Source organism: Macaca mulatta, chromosome 16 (genome assembly GCF_049350105.2).
Source record: "Macaca mulatta isolate MMU2019108-1 chromosome 16, T2T-MMU8v2.0, whole genome shotgun sequence".
NCBI classification, from domain to species: Eukaryota; Metazoa; Chordata; class Mammalia; order Primates; family Cercopithecidae; genus Macaca; species Macaca mulatta.
Genome location: NC_133421.1, coordinates 52,845,074 through 52,864,048, shown reverse-complemented (window position 1 = coordinate 52,864,048; position 18,975 = coordinate 52,845,074).

Sequence of the window (18,975 nt, the reverse complement as noted above, 5' to 3'; positions counted from 1 at the left end):
TATCCCCATTCCCAGCTGGATCAGAGGCACCAGCCATTCTTAGCGCCCCCAACAGAGACTTCCAATACCATCCAGAAAGGCTCCCAGAACCCCAAGGCCATCAGAGCTTCCTGGCTCACCAACCCCCACCTCCAGTCTTCTAATCTGCAGAAAGTCTGTGTTCTCTTTCCACCTCTACCCCTTGCCTTTCCCCTAACACACTCTCTACTCTGAGGCTCCCTCCTCCAGGAAGTATTTCTGAACCCTCACCCTGGCCTCCCACCAGCTGTGGGATGGCGGCCCCTCGGTTCCCATGGCCTGCTGTGATTCAGCTGCTGGTACTGTGGGCCCCTCCAAAGCAGGGCCTAGTCTTTTATTATGTAACCCCAGCATATAAAACAGGACCCGGAACATCATCCACTCTGAAAAATATTTCGTTGAATGATCAGTTGAGTCCATTTGCCCCCAAGCAAATACTATAGATGGAGGCGCATTTAACAGAGGATGAGATGCCCAAAGGGGATTCCATGACTGTGTCCTTGTCTTGTGCGTTCCAGCATCTCAGGCCTCTTTGGAGGGGTCTTCCTTATGTTCCTTCTAAGCACCCCACTTTGGGGTCAGGTGAGACCTGATGAGGTTACATGAGAACGTGAGTGCGGAATACCCAGTGAGCAGCTCATGCCAGTGGCAGGGAGCCTCCTCTGCACCTCGTGACTGGTGGAAGGTTTTGGACAGGTGGTGCCATCTTAGCCTCTGGTGGGTGCAGACTAGGCCTGTCAGGATACTTGTGAGTGATACGAAGAAAAAGCCGGATGCTGCCAGGCTTTAGACCCTTGAACCTTAGATCTCTGACCACATCGATGTGTCACTAAGGCTGAAACCTCCCAACCTGAAGAGCTGTGTGATCTTGGGAAAGTTACTCCACTTCTCTGGACCTCAGTTTGCTCCTCTGTAAACTAGGGTCAATAATAGTGCCGCCTCAAACGGTGATTGTAGGACTTACACATGAAGCCGCTGGCATCCAGGTTGCACTCGATCTGTATTTTCTTATTTATGTCCCTTAGCTGCGGCCTGAAGACAACAAGATCTGCTGAATGCTTCTCTGTAGAAATCTCAAGCAGGCCAGCTTTGTCTGCTTCTATGGGTTCTTCCAGAGTCGGGGCTGCCCCATCTCTCTAGGTCCATAGGGATCCATCATTTCCCCCACGCTGGAGACCCAATTGCCAGTCCTCCCTCCACTTTTCCCTGGAACTGCCATGGGATGCTCCTTGGCTGTAATTATGGCCCCAGGGTACAACTGCCATCAGAACACCTGCTGCCCAGGCCCCGGTCTCAGGGTGTGAAGCTAGGATCCCCCGTTCAGGCACAGCCACCTCAGCTGGCTGCCTTAGGGACCCGTCACCTGCCTCTCCCCTCTGAGTCCTCGTTCCCCTCTCCATCAACATCATTACATTACAATTCTCGCCCTTCCACTTATCAAATCAGCATCGCGCCTGTCTGTCTCCGCCACTGTCAACAACGCTGCTTCTTGTGTCTCTTGCAACCGGGCACCTGGGCCGCCCCTCTCTCTCTGGCAATTATGATTCCTTCCCCAGCTCACATCGAAAGTCTTTGTTCTTCTCCCTGAACGTTCAAGTTAATTTCCACTGACTGTTTATTCAGCCTTTGTACTGGCTGGCTTGCTACTCGCTCAGGAAAGGCAGCCCTTTGAGGCAGAGTGGGACGGCAGAGCAACAGTTTAAGACAGGAAGGAAAGACACTTCAGAGAGTGAGGGGGTGAGGCAGGAGTCCTGAGGGCTCTGGAACGTGGGCGTAGAGAGGGGAAGAGGGAACCCAAGAGGGGTAGCCTGCCAATTCCCAGACTCTGCTTTTCGGGTTAGCATCTTGGGGTATTTCCTCCCAGTGTAAGTGTGTGTGCAGATGCACATGGCTATGAAGGCGCGTAGAGTCACAAACCTACAGATGTGGGAGGCAGAGAAAAATAGCTCTTGGCAGTCGCAGCTCTCTCTCTGTGGGCCTTCTGTTCTGCCGAGCATCTGAGAGTTTGGGAGGAGGTTCTGGGCCAGCAGAATTGCCCTGCTCTGAAAAGGGAAGGATTTGGGGCAGAGAAGAACGTGATCCCACAGGGAGGAACAAAGAGGAGAGAGGGGACTGGAAGGGGAGATGGGGAGGGAGAGAAGGCTGAGGAAGTCCCGGCCAGGGGGCCAGGGCAGCCTAAGGAGAACCGCGCCCCCTTTTAAGGTGTTTGCCCTGTGGTGCTGATTCGGTTTCAGGTAGCAGCGTTGTATTTGAGGTGCTTGGGAGGTGGGGCTGGGGGTGAGGTGGGGTCGGGCCAGGAAAGGAGGAGAGAAAGGAAGAGATGTCTCATTTATGAATGCTTAACCAGGGTGGGGATAAAGCCACAGCCAGGAGACCCAGGGCTGGGCAGGATTTAGGGGAGGCTGGAAGTCTAGAAACTCGGCTCTCTGGAATTTGGAGACATTTTGGAGACAGTTTTGGACTGTGGAAATAGAAACGGGGGGGTCAAATCAATGCTACCCACCTTATGGGGCCAGGAGGCCCCAGCTGACATCTGGGATTCTCTATATAAACACCCCCCCACCAGTATTTTCATAATCTAAAAATGCATACAAGCAATTGTATGTGACATACAACATAAGACATTTATAAATCTATGAAATCATATGAAAGATGTAAATGAGAAAATCAAATATATTTAATACAAATACACATATAAATATACATTTTAGTATGTAATCACATATATAATTACACATAAAATGTAGAATACATAATCATGTTTTTAATATATGTAATATAAATAATATCTTGGAACACAAAATAAAGTCACATCTTTTACCTTCCCCATTCTGACCACCTCTAACTTGTATTTGAAGTGTACAGGCCATTTATATTTTTTAACTATTGATGTATAATTAAAATAAAATAAGTTGTACATATTTAAAGTATGCAACTTTAAAAGTTTTTTTTTTTTTTTTTTTTTTTTCGAGACAGGGTCTCGCTGTGTCACCCAGGCTGGAGTGCAGTGGCGCAATCTCGGCTCACTGTGACCTCCGCCTCCTGGGTTCAAGCAATTCTGCTGCCTCAGCCTCCCAAATAGCTGGGATTATAGGTGCCCGCCACCACACCCGGCTAATTTTTTGTATTTTTAGTAGAGATGGGGTTTCACCATGTTGTCTCGGCTGGTCTTGAACTCCTGACCTCAAGTTATCCACCTGCTTTGGCCTCCTGAAGTGCTGGAATTACAGGCGTGAGACACTGCACCTGGCCATACAACTTTATAAGTTTTGACCTATGTACACATCCGTGAACTCATTACCACAATCAAGATAATGAACGTATCCATCACCTCCCAAGTTTACTTTTTTCTAGGTAGTCCTTCCTGCGCCTCCCTCCCATCCCCAGACAACCAATAATCTGCTTTACATCACTGGAGATTCGTTTGCATTTTCTGGAATTTTAAATAAATGGAATCAGGCAGTATGATTCTGCTTGCCTTCTTTCACCCGGCATCACTCTTTGAGACTTACTCATTTGCTTTGCGTATCCTTTTTATTGCTGCGTTCCACTGAATGGTTGTACCACACTTTGGTAATCCAGCCACCTGCTGAAGGACACTTGGGTTTAACATTTAAATGAAAATGCCTCCCACATCCCATATCATGACTTGTAAGAAGTTCCTCTCTTTTCTGAGTTTCTCCTCATTTCTGGAGTGCCCCCAAGAGCTGCAGGGTTAATTTCTCCCTGGGCCAGTAAGTTCAGGACTTGCTGCCAGCACAGGCAAGCTGCTCAGACTCCTGCCCTGGGCCAGGCTCCTCACTGCTCCGCCCCATCGGCCCCTCGCAGGACAGCGTGGGCATAGGAGGCAGGCTCACGCCGTGCCTCAGGGAGCTGGTGAGGAGCCCAGGCAAGCCCTGCTCTCCCAGCTTGCTCCAAGCAGACACAGCCATGCATCCCCACTTGGTCGGGGCACATTCTGGTCCTCCCCAGGGGTACACACATGCACACATGGCCACACTCCCGTGGAAGCGAGCACTGCCAAGGCTCAGCCTCTGCTGCTGCTGCACAAGCCTCCCAGCTGTTTCAAGGAGGCTCTTCTCACTGCAGTCTCCCATGTTTCCATCCCCACCTCCTGACTAGTCTCTCCCTATCCTTCAATCCTCTTCATCCACACTGGCCCTTTACTGTTCCTCAAGCTCATAGGTGTACTCCTGCCCCAGCACCTTTACATGTGCGCTTCCCTCTGCCCAGAATGCTTTTCCCTCAGGTGAGTGCTCCTTCACTTCCTTCAGGCCTTTACTCAAAAGTCACCTTCTCAAGGAAGCCTGCTGTGGCCACCTTATACCTGAAATTTCAGCCGGGTGTGGTGGGTCGCGCTTACAATCCCAGTGCTTTGGGAGGCTGAGGTGAGTGGATCACTTGAGCCCAGCCCAGGACTTCAAGACCAGCCTGGACAACATAGCAAGACCCCTGTCTCTCCAAAAAAAAAAAAAAATTAGCTGGGCATGGTGGGAGGATCACTTGAGTCCTGGAGATCGAGGCTGCAGTGAGCTATGATCACACTACGGCACTCCAGCCTGGGTGAGGGAGTGAAACCCTGACTCTAAAATTAAAATACATGAAGTAAAATTTCACCCCACCCCCCTTTAATTTTCCCTTTCCCTGGTTGACTTTCCTCTTTGGCAGGAGTCACCATTGCGCGGCACAGTTTACTTCTCTCTTGTTTATCATTGTCTCCACCATTGGACTGTAAGCTCTCTGAGGGCAGCAAGTAGTCTGCTTTCTTCATTACAATTCCCAACCCCTAGAGGGCCTGGCACATAATAGGTGCTTCAATACTTGTCAAAAGAATGAGTGGGTAAATGGACATTTGTTTCACGTTCATCCTATTGGAAAAGAGCGTCGCCATTCCTCCAGGATGAATAGCCAAGGGCAATTTCAATCTGAACAGGATGTATAATTTCCATACTGAGAGCTGAGCACATTTAGCTCACTTAGTAAGTCCTGATGGAACATGACCCTGTGCTGACACTGAATCACGCGGCTGTCAGTCTCCCCAGGCCTTAAGGAACAGCGCCTCTAGTTGTTTGTAAACTTAAAAAAAAATACAGTGGATCCCCTCTTTTTTTCCTCAAAGAAATCTTCCTGGAATTTCATTATACAAAACATATAAAATTGATGTTTTGTTAGTATGAAACTACATGCACTCATTTATAGTATTACTTATTAAATAAGGACATCGAGATTGATGAAAATACAAAGTTGACTACATGCAATGTGATATATTGGATTGGATCCTGGAACAGAAAAAGGACATCAATGGAAAAACAAGTGAAATCTGAATAAAATCTAGAGTTCACTTAAAAGTGACATACCCCTGTTGGTTTCTTAGTTTTGATAAATGGTAATGGACATTGGTAATATTAGGAAAAAGTGAAAATGGGGGAGGGGTATTTAGGAACTGTTGGTGCTATCTTTACAAGTTTTCTGTGTATTTAAAATTATTCCCAAAAAGGAAGTTTATTTTTTATTTTACTTACTTATTTATTTATTTATTTAGAGACAGAGTCCCACTCTGTCACCCAGGCTGGAGTGCAATGCTATAATCTTGGCTCAGTGCAACCTCCACCTCCCGTGTTCAAGCGATTCTCTTGCCCCAGCCTCCTGAGTAGCTGGGATTACAGGTGTGTGTCACCACACCTGGCTAATTTTTTTGTATTTTTAGTAGAGATGGTGTTTCACCATGTTGGCCAGGCTGGTCTTAAATTCCTGACCTCAGGTGATCCACCCATTTCAGCCTCCCAAAAGTGCTAGGATTACAGGCATGCACCACCTTGCCAGGCCTAAAGAGAAAGCGTGTTTAAAAAATGTGTATTGCATCCCTGAAGGTTTAGTGGTTAGGATGTGGTGCCTCTCTCACCGGTGCAGGCGGTGAGATAGATATATATATATATTTCTTATTGCATTACTAAATAGATTTAACAAACAAAAAATACAAATTTGAAATTACGGTTATGGATGACAATTAGCATCTTCCACAACATGTAAATTATTGCGATGTTTTGCTTTGGTGATACAATATTGAAAAAATCTTGACTCTCTCAGCTAAGCAGTCGAAAATGGCAACAGATTTTGACAGCTGCTCGCCTTGTGGTCGTAGGATATGCTCCAATTAAACTGAGAAGGCGAGAGAGGCTCCTTTCAGGTTCTCTAGGAGAATGGGGGAAGCAGATAGTCCACATGAGTGCAGCGCTGGTCTGCAAGGGGTTTTCATTTTGAACAAAGCACATTGGAATATGCACGTTGTTGCCTCTAGTTTTAAATATTTTCGAAAGATGATGTTTAAACGTTTGCATCCCCTGTGAAGCGTTGCTAGGAGTTGGCAAACACAGTCTGAAAACCACTGATCTCATCCTCAGTTCCCATTTTACAGATAAGAAAACTGGGGCCTGGAGGCCGGGTGCGGTGGCTCACGTCTGTAATCCCAGCACTTTGCGAGGCCGAGGTGGGTGGATTGCTTGAGGTCAGGAATTCGAGACCAGCCTGACCAACATGGTAAAACCCCATCTCTACTAAAAATACAAAAATTAACCAGACATGGTGACGCATGCCTGTGACCCCAACTACTTGGGAGGCTGAGGCAAGAGAATTGCTTGAACCTGGGAGGCAGAGGTTGCAGTGAGCCAAGATCATGCCACTGCACTCCAGCCTGGGTAACAGAGCAAGACTGTCTCAAAAAAAAAAAAAAAAAAAAAAAGGAAAGAAAGAAAGAAAACTGGGGCCTGGAGAGGATAAAGGACTGAGTGTTCACAAGTAGAGGATAAGCCCGGATTGTTATATTTCTACCATGAGATTCATTCCTATGGGTGGATATAACTGGCTATTTTTCCTAAATGCTTGGATAGAAAGCCATTGCATGCTTCATTCTATCTGTTCTCTTGAGGGTCGTTTCGTTAGCACCATTTTTTTTTTCCTTCCATAAGCTAATGCTTTTTTTTAAAAAAATTATACTTTAAGTTCTAGAGCACACGTGCACAACATGCAGGTTTGATACATAGATATACATGTGCCATGTTGGTTTGCTGCACCCATCAACTCATCATTTACATTAGGTATTTCTCCTAACGCTATCCCTCCCCCAGTCCCCCACCTGCCGACAAGCCCCAGTGTGTGAAGTTCCCCACCCTGTGTCCAAGTGATCTCATTGTTTAATTCCCACCTATGAGTGAGAACATGCGGTGTTTGGTTTTCTGTCCTTGTGATAGTTTGCTGAAGACGATGGTTTCCAGCTTCATCCATGTCCCTGCAAAGGACATGAACTCATCCTTTTTTATGGCTGCATGGTATTCCATGGTGTATATGACTTAGCACCATTTTTTAAAGCTCCAGTGAACAACCTTTTTTTTTTTTCCTTTTCTTTCTTTCTTTTTTTTTTTTTTTGAGATGGAGTTTTGCTCTTGTTGCCCAGGCTGGAGTGCAATGACACGATCTTGGCTCACTGCAACCTCTGCCTCCCCTGCCTCCCGTGTTCAAGCCATTCTCCTGCCTCAGCCTCCTGAGTAGATGGGATTACAGGCATGTGCCACCACACCTGGCTAATTTTGTATTTTTAATAGAGACAGGGTTTCTCCATGTTGGTCAGGCTGGTCTCAAACTCCTGACCTCGGGTCATCTGCCCACCTTGGCCTCCCAAAATGCTGGGATTCCTGGCGTGAGCAACCGTGCCCGTTTTTTTTTTTTTTTTTTTTTTCTTTAAAAGGCAGCTCCAACAGAACAGTGAACGATCTTGAACAGGTCTCCTTGTTTACATGTCTAGGGTATAATTTAAAAAGTGCCGTTGCTGAGTCTTCGGATGGACATACCCTCAACTTCACTATAAAATGTCAAATTGTTGTCCGAGAGCTGGTAAGAATTCCATCCCCACTCCAAAGCACAGCGTGGCTCCCTGTGGCTCCACATCCTCACTGCTGGTTGGCACTGTCAGAATGGAAGGAGGAACTTTCCCCTTCTACTCTAGAAACCTCAGTGGTCGCAGGACCTGGGTTCTCACCCTGAGTCTGCTCTTGCTCACTTCATGACTTTGAGGGACTTTGACTGTCCTTATCTGTGACATGAGAAGGTAGGCGTAGCTCAGAGGTTCATAATTTGAGTGTTTTTGTTTGTTTGTTTGTTTTTGTTTTTGTTTTGAGATGGAGTTTTGCTCTTGTTGTCCCGGCTGGAGTGCAATGGTGCAATCTTGGCTCACTGCAACCTCTGCCTCCTGGGTTCAAGTGATTCTCCTGCCTCAGCCTCCCAAGTAGCTGGGATTACAGGCATGTGCCACCACACCCAGCTAATTTTTGTATTTTTCAATAGAGACTGGGTTTCACCATGTGAAACCCAGGCTGGTCTTGTACTCCTGACCTCAGGTAATCCACTTGCCTCAGCCTCCCAAAGTGCTGGGATTATAGGTGTGAGCCACTGCACCCGGCCCTTTGAGTGTTTTTTTTTTTTTCAAAATTACAATTTCATAAACCTCCTCTATAATAGCAGACGTACTTGTAGTATTTGCTGATTGAGAAAATACATGATCCTAGGTGACTTGAATTCAGTAATAATTTACATTATTAATTTGTACTTCATTAAACACTATAACATGTAAGACATTTTGAAATGACTGTGCATGTATCTGTGATCAGTATATTTATTCAGTTTATCCACAATGCTTTTTATACATATGGACGCATACTCCATACCCCATGTTTATTCACACCCCCCACGTCTCCCCACCCCACAGTCACAACCCAGAGTTGGAAAATACTGGACTAGAGAATGTCAGTGAAGGGGGAAGGGAGCATAGTGGTTTCAGAAAGCCCTGGATTTGAATCCTGCTTCTGCCACTTGCTAGCTAATGACCTCGGCCTAGTTGCTTGCTTCCTGAACCCTAGTTTTCTCTTACCTGGGCACGCATGCACAAGGCACTGTTAGAAGTGTCTTCTATACATTAATGTTGTATGCTTAGAACAGCTCCTGGCACCTAAGTGTTCTTTAACTGTTAGCTCTTTTTATTATTTCAGTTAATCCTCCCAACAATCTTATAAGAGAGTTATCATTCATTTATGTATTTTATTTATTTATTGAGACAGGGTCTGTCTCTGTCACCCAGGCTGCAGTTCAGTGGCACAAACACGGACACCACAACTGCAACCTCCAGGTTCAAGCAGTCCTCCCACTTTAGCTTTTGGAGTAGCTGGGACCACAGGCATGCGCCATTATACCTGGCTAATTTTTAAATTTTTTGTAGAGATAGAGTCTCGCTATGTTGCCCAGGCCGGTCTTGAACGTCTGACCTCAAGAGATGCTCCTGTTTCGGCTTCTCAACAAGCAGATGCTGGGATTACAGGCATGAGCCACTGTGCCCAGCTCATTCATTTATTTATTCAATAGATATTTATTGAACATAAACATGTTTCAGGCATTGATTAGGCACTGGGGATATATCAGTGAACAAAACAATAAAAACTACTGCCTCTACGGAGCACACCATTATCCCAATTTTACACTGAAGGAGGCTGAAGCCCACAGAGGCTAAGTGCCTTTTCCAAGTCCACACAGCGAGTATAGAGAAAAAGCATTCGGGTTGCTTTGTCTGGTGACACACAAAATTCTCCCACATCGTCTGGGAACTGCTCCTTTCCACATCCAGTTCATTGAGTGCTTCCTGCAGCAGCTGCTTTGGGTTCGTGACCCTGCTCCTGACCCTTGAGCCACACAGGGAACTGGGGTTCCATTCCATGTACTTGGGACCAGAGAAAGTACAAAGTGAGTTCGTGGAAACTGTAAGAGGCAAAACTTGGGAGCTGCTGGCTGCCATGTTTTCTTCCATATGGAGAATGTTAATCTGGAGTGAGAGAGAAGAATGGAGCTAAGGCCCAGAGAAAGGCAGAGACGCACAGGAGAGAGAGAGTTGCAGCCATTTTGAGACCCAGCCCCCTGCCTCTCCTTGAGTTCCTGGAGACACCCAATATCCTTATAACAAGCTTCCATTTTTTGCTTCAACTTGCAACCAAAGGAATCCTAGATAATACCCTGGGACATGGCAAGTACCTAGCGAGTGACTGCTATAAGATTCTTTGAGCTCTTGCCACACCCTAGACTTGCTGTTTTGGCGTCTGGAACTGAGTGTCCTGCTCTTAGATAACTGCAATAGATTCACTACTTCAGAGCATGTGGCTGCAACCTAACTCTTAATAAATCAGACAGGAGCTTTCTGCATGGAAAAGAGCTTCTGTCATACATCATTTTTGTTTTCCTCTTGGGAAGAACAGCTATGTTACAGCAATAACCTGCCACGTATACATCTCAAAGCCCTATTTATATAGCCATATGGATAAATATATATAAATAGGACTCGGGAATAATAGATTAAAGGATCTGCTCATGCATAGAAGACTTATGGGGCTTTCAGGACCTAATGGTGGCCTGATTCAGTAAGAAAAATGGGTCTCTAGTAGGATGTGGCCAAGAATTCGATGAGTCCATAACTTGACAGATGCTCACCCGGGAGACAGAGAGGTCAGGGGACCTTGTGAGGGGCCAGGGACTCCGACAGAATGAGCGGTAGGTGGGAACAGGAAGGGAATGGATGTGCAAAGCCATGAACTCTGAGCTGTCTTCCTAGCTCAGCTCTTGTTCTGTGTGACCTTGAGCAGGTCACTTGCCTTCTCTGAGCCTTAGTTCTTCACTCATCTATAAATAAGGAATGTGGACTTGCTGACCTACAAGGTTCTTTTTTTTTTTTTTTTTTTTTTTTGGAGATTGGGTCACACTTTTGTCTCCCAGGCTGCAGTGCAGTGGCTCACTGCAGCCTCGACCTCCTGGGCTCAGGTGATCCTCCCACCTAAGCCTCCTGAGTAACTAGGACTACAGACATGTGCCGCCATGCCTGTCTAATTTTTGCTTTTTTTTTTTTTTTCAGTAGAGACAGGGCTTTGCCATGTTACCCAGGCTAGTCTTGAACTCCTGGGCTCAAGCACTCTGCCTGCCTCGTCCTCCTGAAGTGTTGGGATTATAGGCATGAGTCACTGCGCCCAGCTGGTTCTTTTCTGCTCTGACATTAAAATGACTCTGAGGCCTATGGTCATGATCCTCAGGATGGGGAAGGTAGGGAAGATCTCATTTGAGTTTAGCTTATCCCTAGGGCTTGATCAATCACCAGTCTCCTTAAGGGTCTCCTACATTTTGGAGGCATATGCAGAAGGAATCTGAAGTCACAAGATCACAGGTCCTGGGGCAGTTTAAATAACAATAATAACGACTGCTACAACTACTTCTCCCATTATTCGGCACAACTGCAGCTGGGTGATTTAGGTTCATGATCTGCAGCTAACATTTATTGAGGACTTACTCTGGGCCGGGCACCATTCCTTACACTTTATGTATATTATCCTGCTTCACCCTCCCAACAACCCCAGGATGTAGGTACTGTAGCTTCTACAGGAGGTAGAAGCAGCACAGAAGTCTAGTGCGTGTCCCAGGCCAGACAACTGGTAAGTGGGATTAAGATGCCCCCGGTAGTCTGTCTGCAGATCTGTGTTCCTCATCACTCCTGCATACTCCCCCTTTAAGAGGGCAGAAACTGAGGCTGCAGGAGGTTAATTAATCTGTGAACAGCCAGGATCCTGGGAGTTCTCAGACCTGTCCATTTTGTGGGAAGGGAAAAAGTCTCGCTGTTCCTTGTGTTTCCTTCTGTTTTTCCAAGTCAGTCCATTTTTTTTTTCTTGTAACAAAAGCCTATTTACAGAAGAGACATATAGGACCCAAGGTAACTATGCATCAGCCATGCTTCAGTGAACTCCCAAATCAAAGATGGGCTGGATAACGTGTACCCGATGCTCTTGGCTTTTTCAGCATTTCAGACGTTTTTGTTGTTGTTGTTCCCTCTGTGGGTTGAAACCAGGCTTTTGTGACTTGATGAGGACACATTTTTCCTGGGGTGTAATAATGCCACTGGTGTTAGCCCTAATGCTGAAAAGAGAACATTTGCTATTTTGGAAGAGTTAATCCCAAGCTTCTTTCTTTTGCTCCTGCCTTTAGAAAAGGCATTTCTGAGGCAGGTCCAGGCAAGAGTGCTGCCTCTATAATCCGCCCTCAATCATCTTAGCGCTAATCACCGAGCTTCATTGAGTACTTTGTAATGTGCCAGGCTGGGAGCTGAAGGCTGATTTGATTCTCTTAACATCTTCTGAACGGGTATAGCTGTTACCTCCATATTACAGATAGGGCACTGAGGCATGGAGCTTAAATGGCTTGACCAAGATGCCCCGGCAGCAAGGGGCAGAGCTGGGAATAGAACCCCGACTCCAGACATAGATTATTATCTATGTTCCTAACAAGAGCGAAACTCCATCTCAAAAAAAAAAAGCGCGTTAAGACTGTGACGGCAGAGTATTAACCAACTGTGGGGCCCTTCTCAGTATGAGGCCCTGTGTGACTGCACAGGACAGATGCCAAGGAAGCTGGCCCTGACTACCCCTTTGGGCAGTTCCCTGGCTGTCTTCCAGCTTCCAGGCCTCTTTTCCAGTGGGATAAAAGCACCTTGGCCCAGGCAATGCGCTTTATACCACCCTGACAGCTATGAAAAAGACCGGCATAGACTGGGCTTTAGAAAGTTGGGTTGCTGCAGGTTCCTTCTGAGCAGCAGGCAGAGGGGGCTCAAGCTGGGACTGGGTGCCCCAGCCCACCTTCTGCCTCATTAGTGCCCCCAAGGGCTGACACTTGGCCAAGCCCCACCCCACCTCCAGGCTGTGTCTTGGGAGTGGGGAGAACATAGCCCCTCTGGACGCCTCCCTGTCTCTGCCCATCCTGTGGCTATGTTCATGATGGGGCCTCCTGGAGGTTCAGAGAGGACCAGAACATTGTCCTTTCTCTAAGCTTTGGTTTATTAAGCAATGGAAAAATGTCAAAATGGATTGCAAAAATTGTGGTGTGCTTCAAATGTGTGCGTGTTTAAAATTAAGGCCATTATTATAAAAACAAAGAAAATGCAATATAAATGTGCTTTTCCCAAGACACTTACTGTATGTATTCATTCCCAGTTCCCATACACAGTAGAACCCGGTAATGGAATACGTGGTGTTATGATATAGATGGGCTGTTGTCCACGGCTTCTGCTTCATATCTCCCATAGCCCCTGTTACAACCTTTGGTTATAATGTTGGGTGTATTAGGCCTCAGGGGCAGGCTTCAGGAAACAGAATCTCTCTCCTGCCCTCCATTCACCTGTCTCAAGATAGGACTCTCATTTTCTTTTTTTATTGAGATGGAGTCTCGTTTTGTCGCCCAGGCTGGAGTGTAGTGGCACAATCTCAGCTCACTCCAACCTCCGCCTCCAGGGTTCAAGTGATTCTCCTGCCTCAGCCTCCTGAGTAGCTGGAATTACAGGTGCCCACCACCATGCCCAGCTAATTTTTGTATTTTTAGTAGAGACAGAGTTTCACCATGTTGGCCAGGCTAGTCTTGAACTCTTGACCTCAGGTAATCTGCCCGCCTCAGCCTCCCAAAATGTTGGGATCACTGGCGTGAACCACCGCATCTGGCCTCAACTTCCCCTACCTTTCTGATTGTGGGTCTTAAGGTTGTCTTCAGAGAGGGTCCCACCCTATACCCTGGGGGGAAAATGCCTTGACACTTCCATAAATACCCAAGAGGACTGGGTTGGGGGAGCTCCCGGGTAGCTGAACATGTGAAGCATGGTACCCCAGGGAGGGGATGGAAGCTCCGTGCCCTTTCTCCTATACCCTATACATCTCTTCATCTGTATCCTTTGCAATAGCCTACTTTTTTTTTTTTTTCCTTTGGAGATAAAATCTTGTTCTGTGCCCAGGCTGGAGTTCAGTTGTGCAATCTTGGCTCACTGCAACCTCCGCCTCCTGGGCTCAAGCCATCCTCCCACCTCAGCCTCTTGAGTAGCCGGGATTACAGGCATGCACCGTCACGCCTGGCTAATTTTTGTATTTTTTGTAGAGACGAGGTTTCACCGTGTTGGCCAGGCTAGTCTTGAACTCCTGGCCTCAAGCGATCTGCCCACCTTCGCCTCCCAAAGTGCTGGAATTGCAGGCATGAGCCACTGTGCCCGGCTGCAATATCTCTCATAATAAACTGGTAAATGTGAGTGTTTCCCTGAGTTCTGTGAGCTCTTCCAGCAAATTAATTGACCCAAAAAGGGTTGTGCAAGCAATTGTGAAGTCAACCAGTCAGAGGTTTCAGAGGCCTGGACTTGCACTGGTGTGTGCTGGGGGGCAGTCCTGGGGACTAAGCTCTCAGCCTGTGGGAGCTGACACTATCGTAGTGTCTGAACTGAATTGGAGGACACCCCCCTGGTGTCCACTGCTTGGTGTGTGGGGGAAGAAACACACACACCTTTGGTCACAAAAATTCTGTGTTGATTGCTGTGGTGTGAGAGCCGAGGAAAAATGTGGCTAGAGAGAGTTTTTCCCTACAGAATATAATTATTTTTTAGTTTTCATTGAGGTGTAATGCACAAAGTATGGGGAAAGTGCACTGATCTTAGATGTTCCACTTGCTTTTTATATATGTATATACCCCTATAACCACTACCCACATCAGGATGTTTACAGCACCTAAAAGGTTCTCTCACTCCCCTTCAAAGTCAGTATCCCCGAAGAGGTCAGTGCCATTATGAGTTCTATCACCCATTGGTTGGTTTTACTTGTTCTTAGATTTCCTATACATGGAATAATACATGTATATTCTTTTGTGCTTGGTGTCTTTCTCTGAACATAATGTCTGTGAAATCCCCCATGTTTTTGCATATGGCAGTGGTTTATTCTTTTTATTGTTGAGTAGAATTTCATTATGTGAATATGCTGCAATATATTCCCCCTTCTCTTGCTGAAATGGGCATTTGGGTTGCATCCAGTTTGGGGCTATTAGGAGGAAAATGCTATCAACGTTCTTGGATGCTCTTTTTTTGGTGGATATATGCACTCATTTCTCTTGGCTAGGGTATGCATATGTTCAGTTTTCTGAAGTGGTTGTACCAGTTACCACTCACATAGCAATGCATGAGAGAGAATATACATTTAAAACGGTAGGATGAATGTCCTCTTCTTTTGATCTGTTTGGTGTTCCTCTGTGAATGCAGCATTTTGCAGAGATGTCCAAGTTCGAATAGGATTCTGGGCAGCCCCCTGGTGCCCCACCGGGACCACATATGATAGGAAAATTCCACAGAGGTGCTGCTTTCTCTCAGGAGCCTCTGTACCCCATCTCCTCCACATTACTCTCCAGCCGCCGGGGCAGGCGCTTTGGGGCTATGATGCCTCCAATCTGACTAACTCTGTCAATGAGGTCATGGAAGGGAAAACTAAACCAACAAAGAAAGGGCCAGAGGGGAAAAACTAGCGGGGAAGGAAGTGGTCCCATGTGACAGATAGTCCCATGGAATCTTGGGAAAGCCGTGTGGATATCTAACACAGGATCCTCAACTGCCTTCACTTTTTGGGCAGCTCCCATGGGCCAGGCATATTTGCTGCTTTGTGCAACCATTCCAACAACCTTGTAAATTCGCTATTATTAGACCTTCCCATGTGTCAGGCACCTCACTAATATTCATTATCTCTAATCTTCATGACTCCTCTGTGGACAAAAGAGAAAAAGGCAGAGCAGAAAGATAAGTCGCTCGCACAGGACCACATAGCCAGGAAGTGCCATCCTAGGACTCGAACCAGACCCTGCCTGGCACAGGGAGGAAGCCTTGTGGTACCCGACAAGTGGAGCCTCTGTCATCAGAAGTTATTCACTCTCATGATGTGTGACCTGTGTACATGTATCACAGGTGTATAAGAATGAACACAACTTCCGGCATAGGTGTTGCTCGTCTGAAAGGCTAAGCACAAATGGATGTTTTACACGTTAAATTACATTACTTACCAGGGGAGCTGACTTTTTAAAAAGAGATCTAAAAGGAGACATAGAGAGAGGCTGTTGGAAAATGTGACCATATCTTCTGTGTGGATTTTATAGTTGGGACTTGCATGGAGCCACTCCCCGCTGCCTCCCTCCCACTGTGGTGCTAGCATGTGTACATTGCAAGAGGCTCAGTGTCCTATCTTGGTTTGCAGAGACCCCGAAGTGGTCAGGGTCCCTGACTCTTGCTCTTTGCTTTATAGCCAGGTAGGTGTCCACAGCCCACAAGATTCATGTTCATGCAAGAGGGGCAGGCTCCTCTCCTTTCCCTACTTCCCACCCCAACACCTGTGGAGGGGCCACTCATTTATGCCAGGTCTGTTTATTTCAGAGTCTGTGAAGCAAGCTAACACAGCTAGTAAAGTCATAGAAAGGGATGCCCTGCAGTTCCAAAAATAATTGTTCTGTTTGTCCCCTCAGATGGGTGAGAGGAGCAATCATGAGCTCTGGATGGGACATGCTCATTCTATGGCTGGTCACCGTGATCACTCAGTCATCTAAGGAGAGCAGTCCTGGTGCCAGCCGTACCACTTCTGGGCAGGGGGGCTGTTACCAGTGGTAGTTATCCATACGTGTCTGCAGCAATCTCAGTTTTTGCCTCCTCAGAAGAAAGAATTCGACTGAAGGGCATAAGAAAGGAGAGACTGAGGCAAGTTTTAGAGCAGGAGTTAAAGCTTATTAAAAAGCTTTAGAGCAGGCTGAGCGCACTGGCTCGCGCCTGTAATCCCAACACTTTGGGAGGCCGAGACGGGCGGATCACTAGGTCAGGAGATCGAGACCATCCTGGCTAACATGGTGAAACCCTGTCTCCACTAAAAATACAAAAAAATTAGCTGGGCATGGTATCAGGCGCCAGTAGTCCCAGCTACTCAGGAGGTTGAGGCAGGAGAATGGTGTAAACCCGGGAGGTGGAGCTTGCAGTGAGCCAAGATGGCCCCACTGCACTCTAGCCTGGGCCAAAGTGTGAGACTCTGTCTCCAGCGGGGAAAAAAAAAAAAAAGCTTTAGAGCAGTAAGGAAAGGAAGGAAAGTACGCTTGGAAGAGGGCCAGGGGGGCGACTTGAGAGACCAAGGGCACAGCTTGACCTCTTGACTTGGGGGTTTTATACGTTGGCATACTTCCGGGATCTTGCGTTACTTCTCCCTACTCTGAAGATCTTATTGGGAAGCTGCTGATCAGTTTCAGGTGTTTTCTGTCTGTTAGGAGACTGCCTTTCCCTGGCGCCGGCTGTGACCAATTATTATTTTAGAGAAACAGTTAACAACTGCCTGACCTCACCTGATGGTTGGCCGTCACTCCTAGTGTGCGTGCCGTGTAGGAGCTGTTCCCCCCACCCACCCCCCACTCTAGCTGACTAGCTACCTTGTGTGGGAAGGAGCTCCCCCAACTCCCACTACCCAGCCTGCTCCTCTCTAGAACAACCAGACTTTGTGGCCACAAAGAATTCTTCGAGCTAGGCACAGTGGCTCACACCTGTATTCTTAGCACTTTAGGAGGCTGAGGCAGGAGCCCAGAATTCAAGACCAGCCTGGGCAATGTAGCAAGACCCTGTCTCTACTAAACAAATTTTTAAGAAAGAGTTCGTGTCGAGAGATGTTCTTGCTTCTGCCCAGGAACAGCTGATAAAGCCAAGTCAACAGTAGCAGAGGGCTTTTCTGTGAGTTCTCAGCAGGGCCACCCTTAAAGGCAGGCACCAGAAGGCTGGGTGCAGTGGCTCATGCCTTTAATCCCAGCACTTTGGGAGGCCGAGGCAGGCAGATCACTTGAGCTCAGTAGTTAGAGACCAGCCTGGCCAACATGGTGAAACCCTGTCTCTACTAAAAATACAAAAATTAGCTGGGCATGATGGTGTGCACTTGTAGTCCCAGCTCTTCGGGAGGCTGAGGAAGGAGAATCGTTTGAACCCGGGAGGTGGAGGTTGCAGTGAGCCAAGATTGTACCACTGCACTCCAGCCTGGGCGACTGAGCAAGACTCCATTTCAAAAGAAAAAAAAGAAAAAAAAAAAAAAAAAAAGGCAGGCACTAGAGCTTCTGGAGCTATGAAAATGTATTGTTCTGAGAGGTGACAGAAGTGCAAAAGATGAAGGTTAGATGAATGGAGGGGAGTTCATATTTTTTCAATGTGCTAGGAACTGTGTGAGGTGCTTCCACATGCCTTATCCTGTTTGCTCTTCACGGCAGTCCCTTGAAATAGATACTATGTATTGTAAATCCCAGCCCTGCCCCCTGCCCCCTGCCCGGCATTGCTGGCCTGCAACCAGTGTGCTCATAGGGAGTCCTGTGCTCAGAAGGACACCTGTGCTGTTTAATGCCCTGTTGTCACTGTGACGTGGTTTGGCTCTGTGTCCTCACCCAAATCGCGTGTTAAATTGTAATCCCCACGTGTCGAGGGAGGGGCCTGGTGGGAGGTGATTGGATCATGGGGGTGGTTTCCCTCATGCTGTTCTCACGATAATGAGTGAGTGCTCACGAGATCTGATGGTTTTAAAGTGTGGCATTTCCTCCCTCCCGCGCGCTCGCTCTCCTGCTGCCTTGTGAAGAAGGTGCTTGCTTCTCCCTTCGCCTTCTGCCATGACTGCAAGTTTCCTGAGGCCTCCTCAGCCATGCAGAACTGTAAGTCAATTAAGCCTCTTTCCTTTATAAATCCCCCAGTCTCAGGTATATTGTTATAGCAGTGTGAGAATGAACTACTACGCACTGCATTTCCATCTTGCACTGGACTCCACAAATTTGGTAGCAGGTCATGATTATACCCACTTTATAAATGAGGAAGCTGAGGCTCCAAAAAGTTACATAACCTGCCCAAGGCCATAGCTAGGAAATGGTGGATTTTGCACTTGGGAGTCAGACAGCCCTGTGTTCAAGACCAAACTCACCATTATGGTGCATTTCATTCAACAAAGTGTATATACTGAGGCCGGGTACAGGGACTCACACCAGTAATCCCAGCATTTTAGGAGGCCAAGGCGGGAGGATTGCTTGAGGCCAGGAGTTTAAGACCGGCCT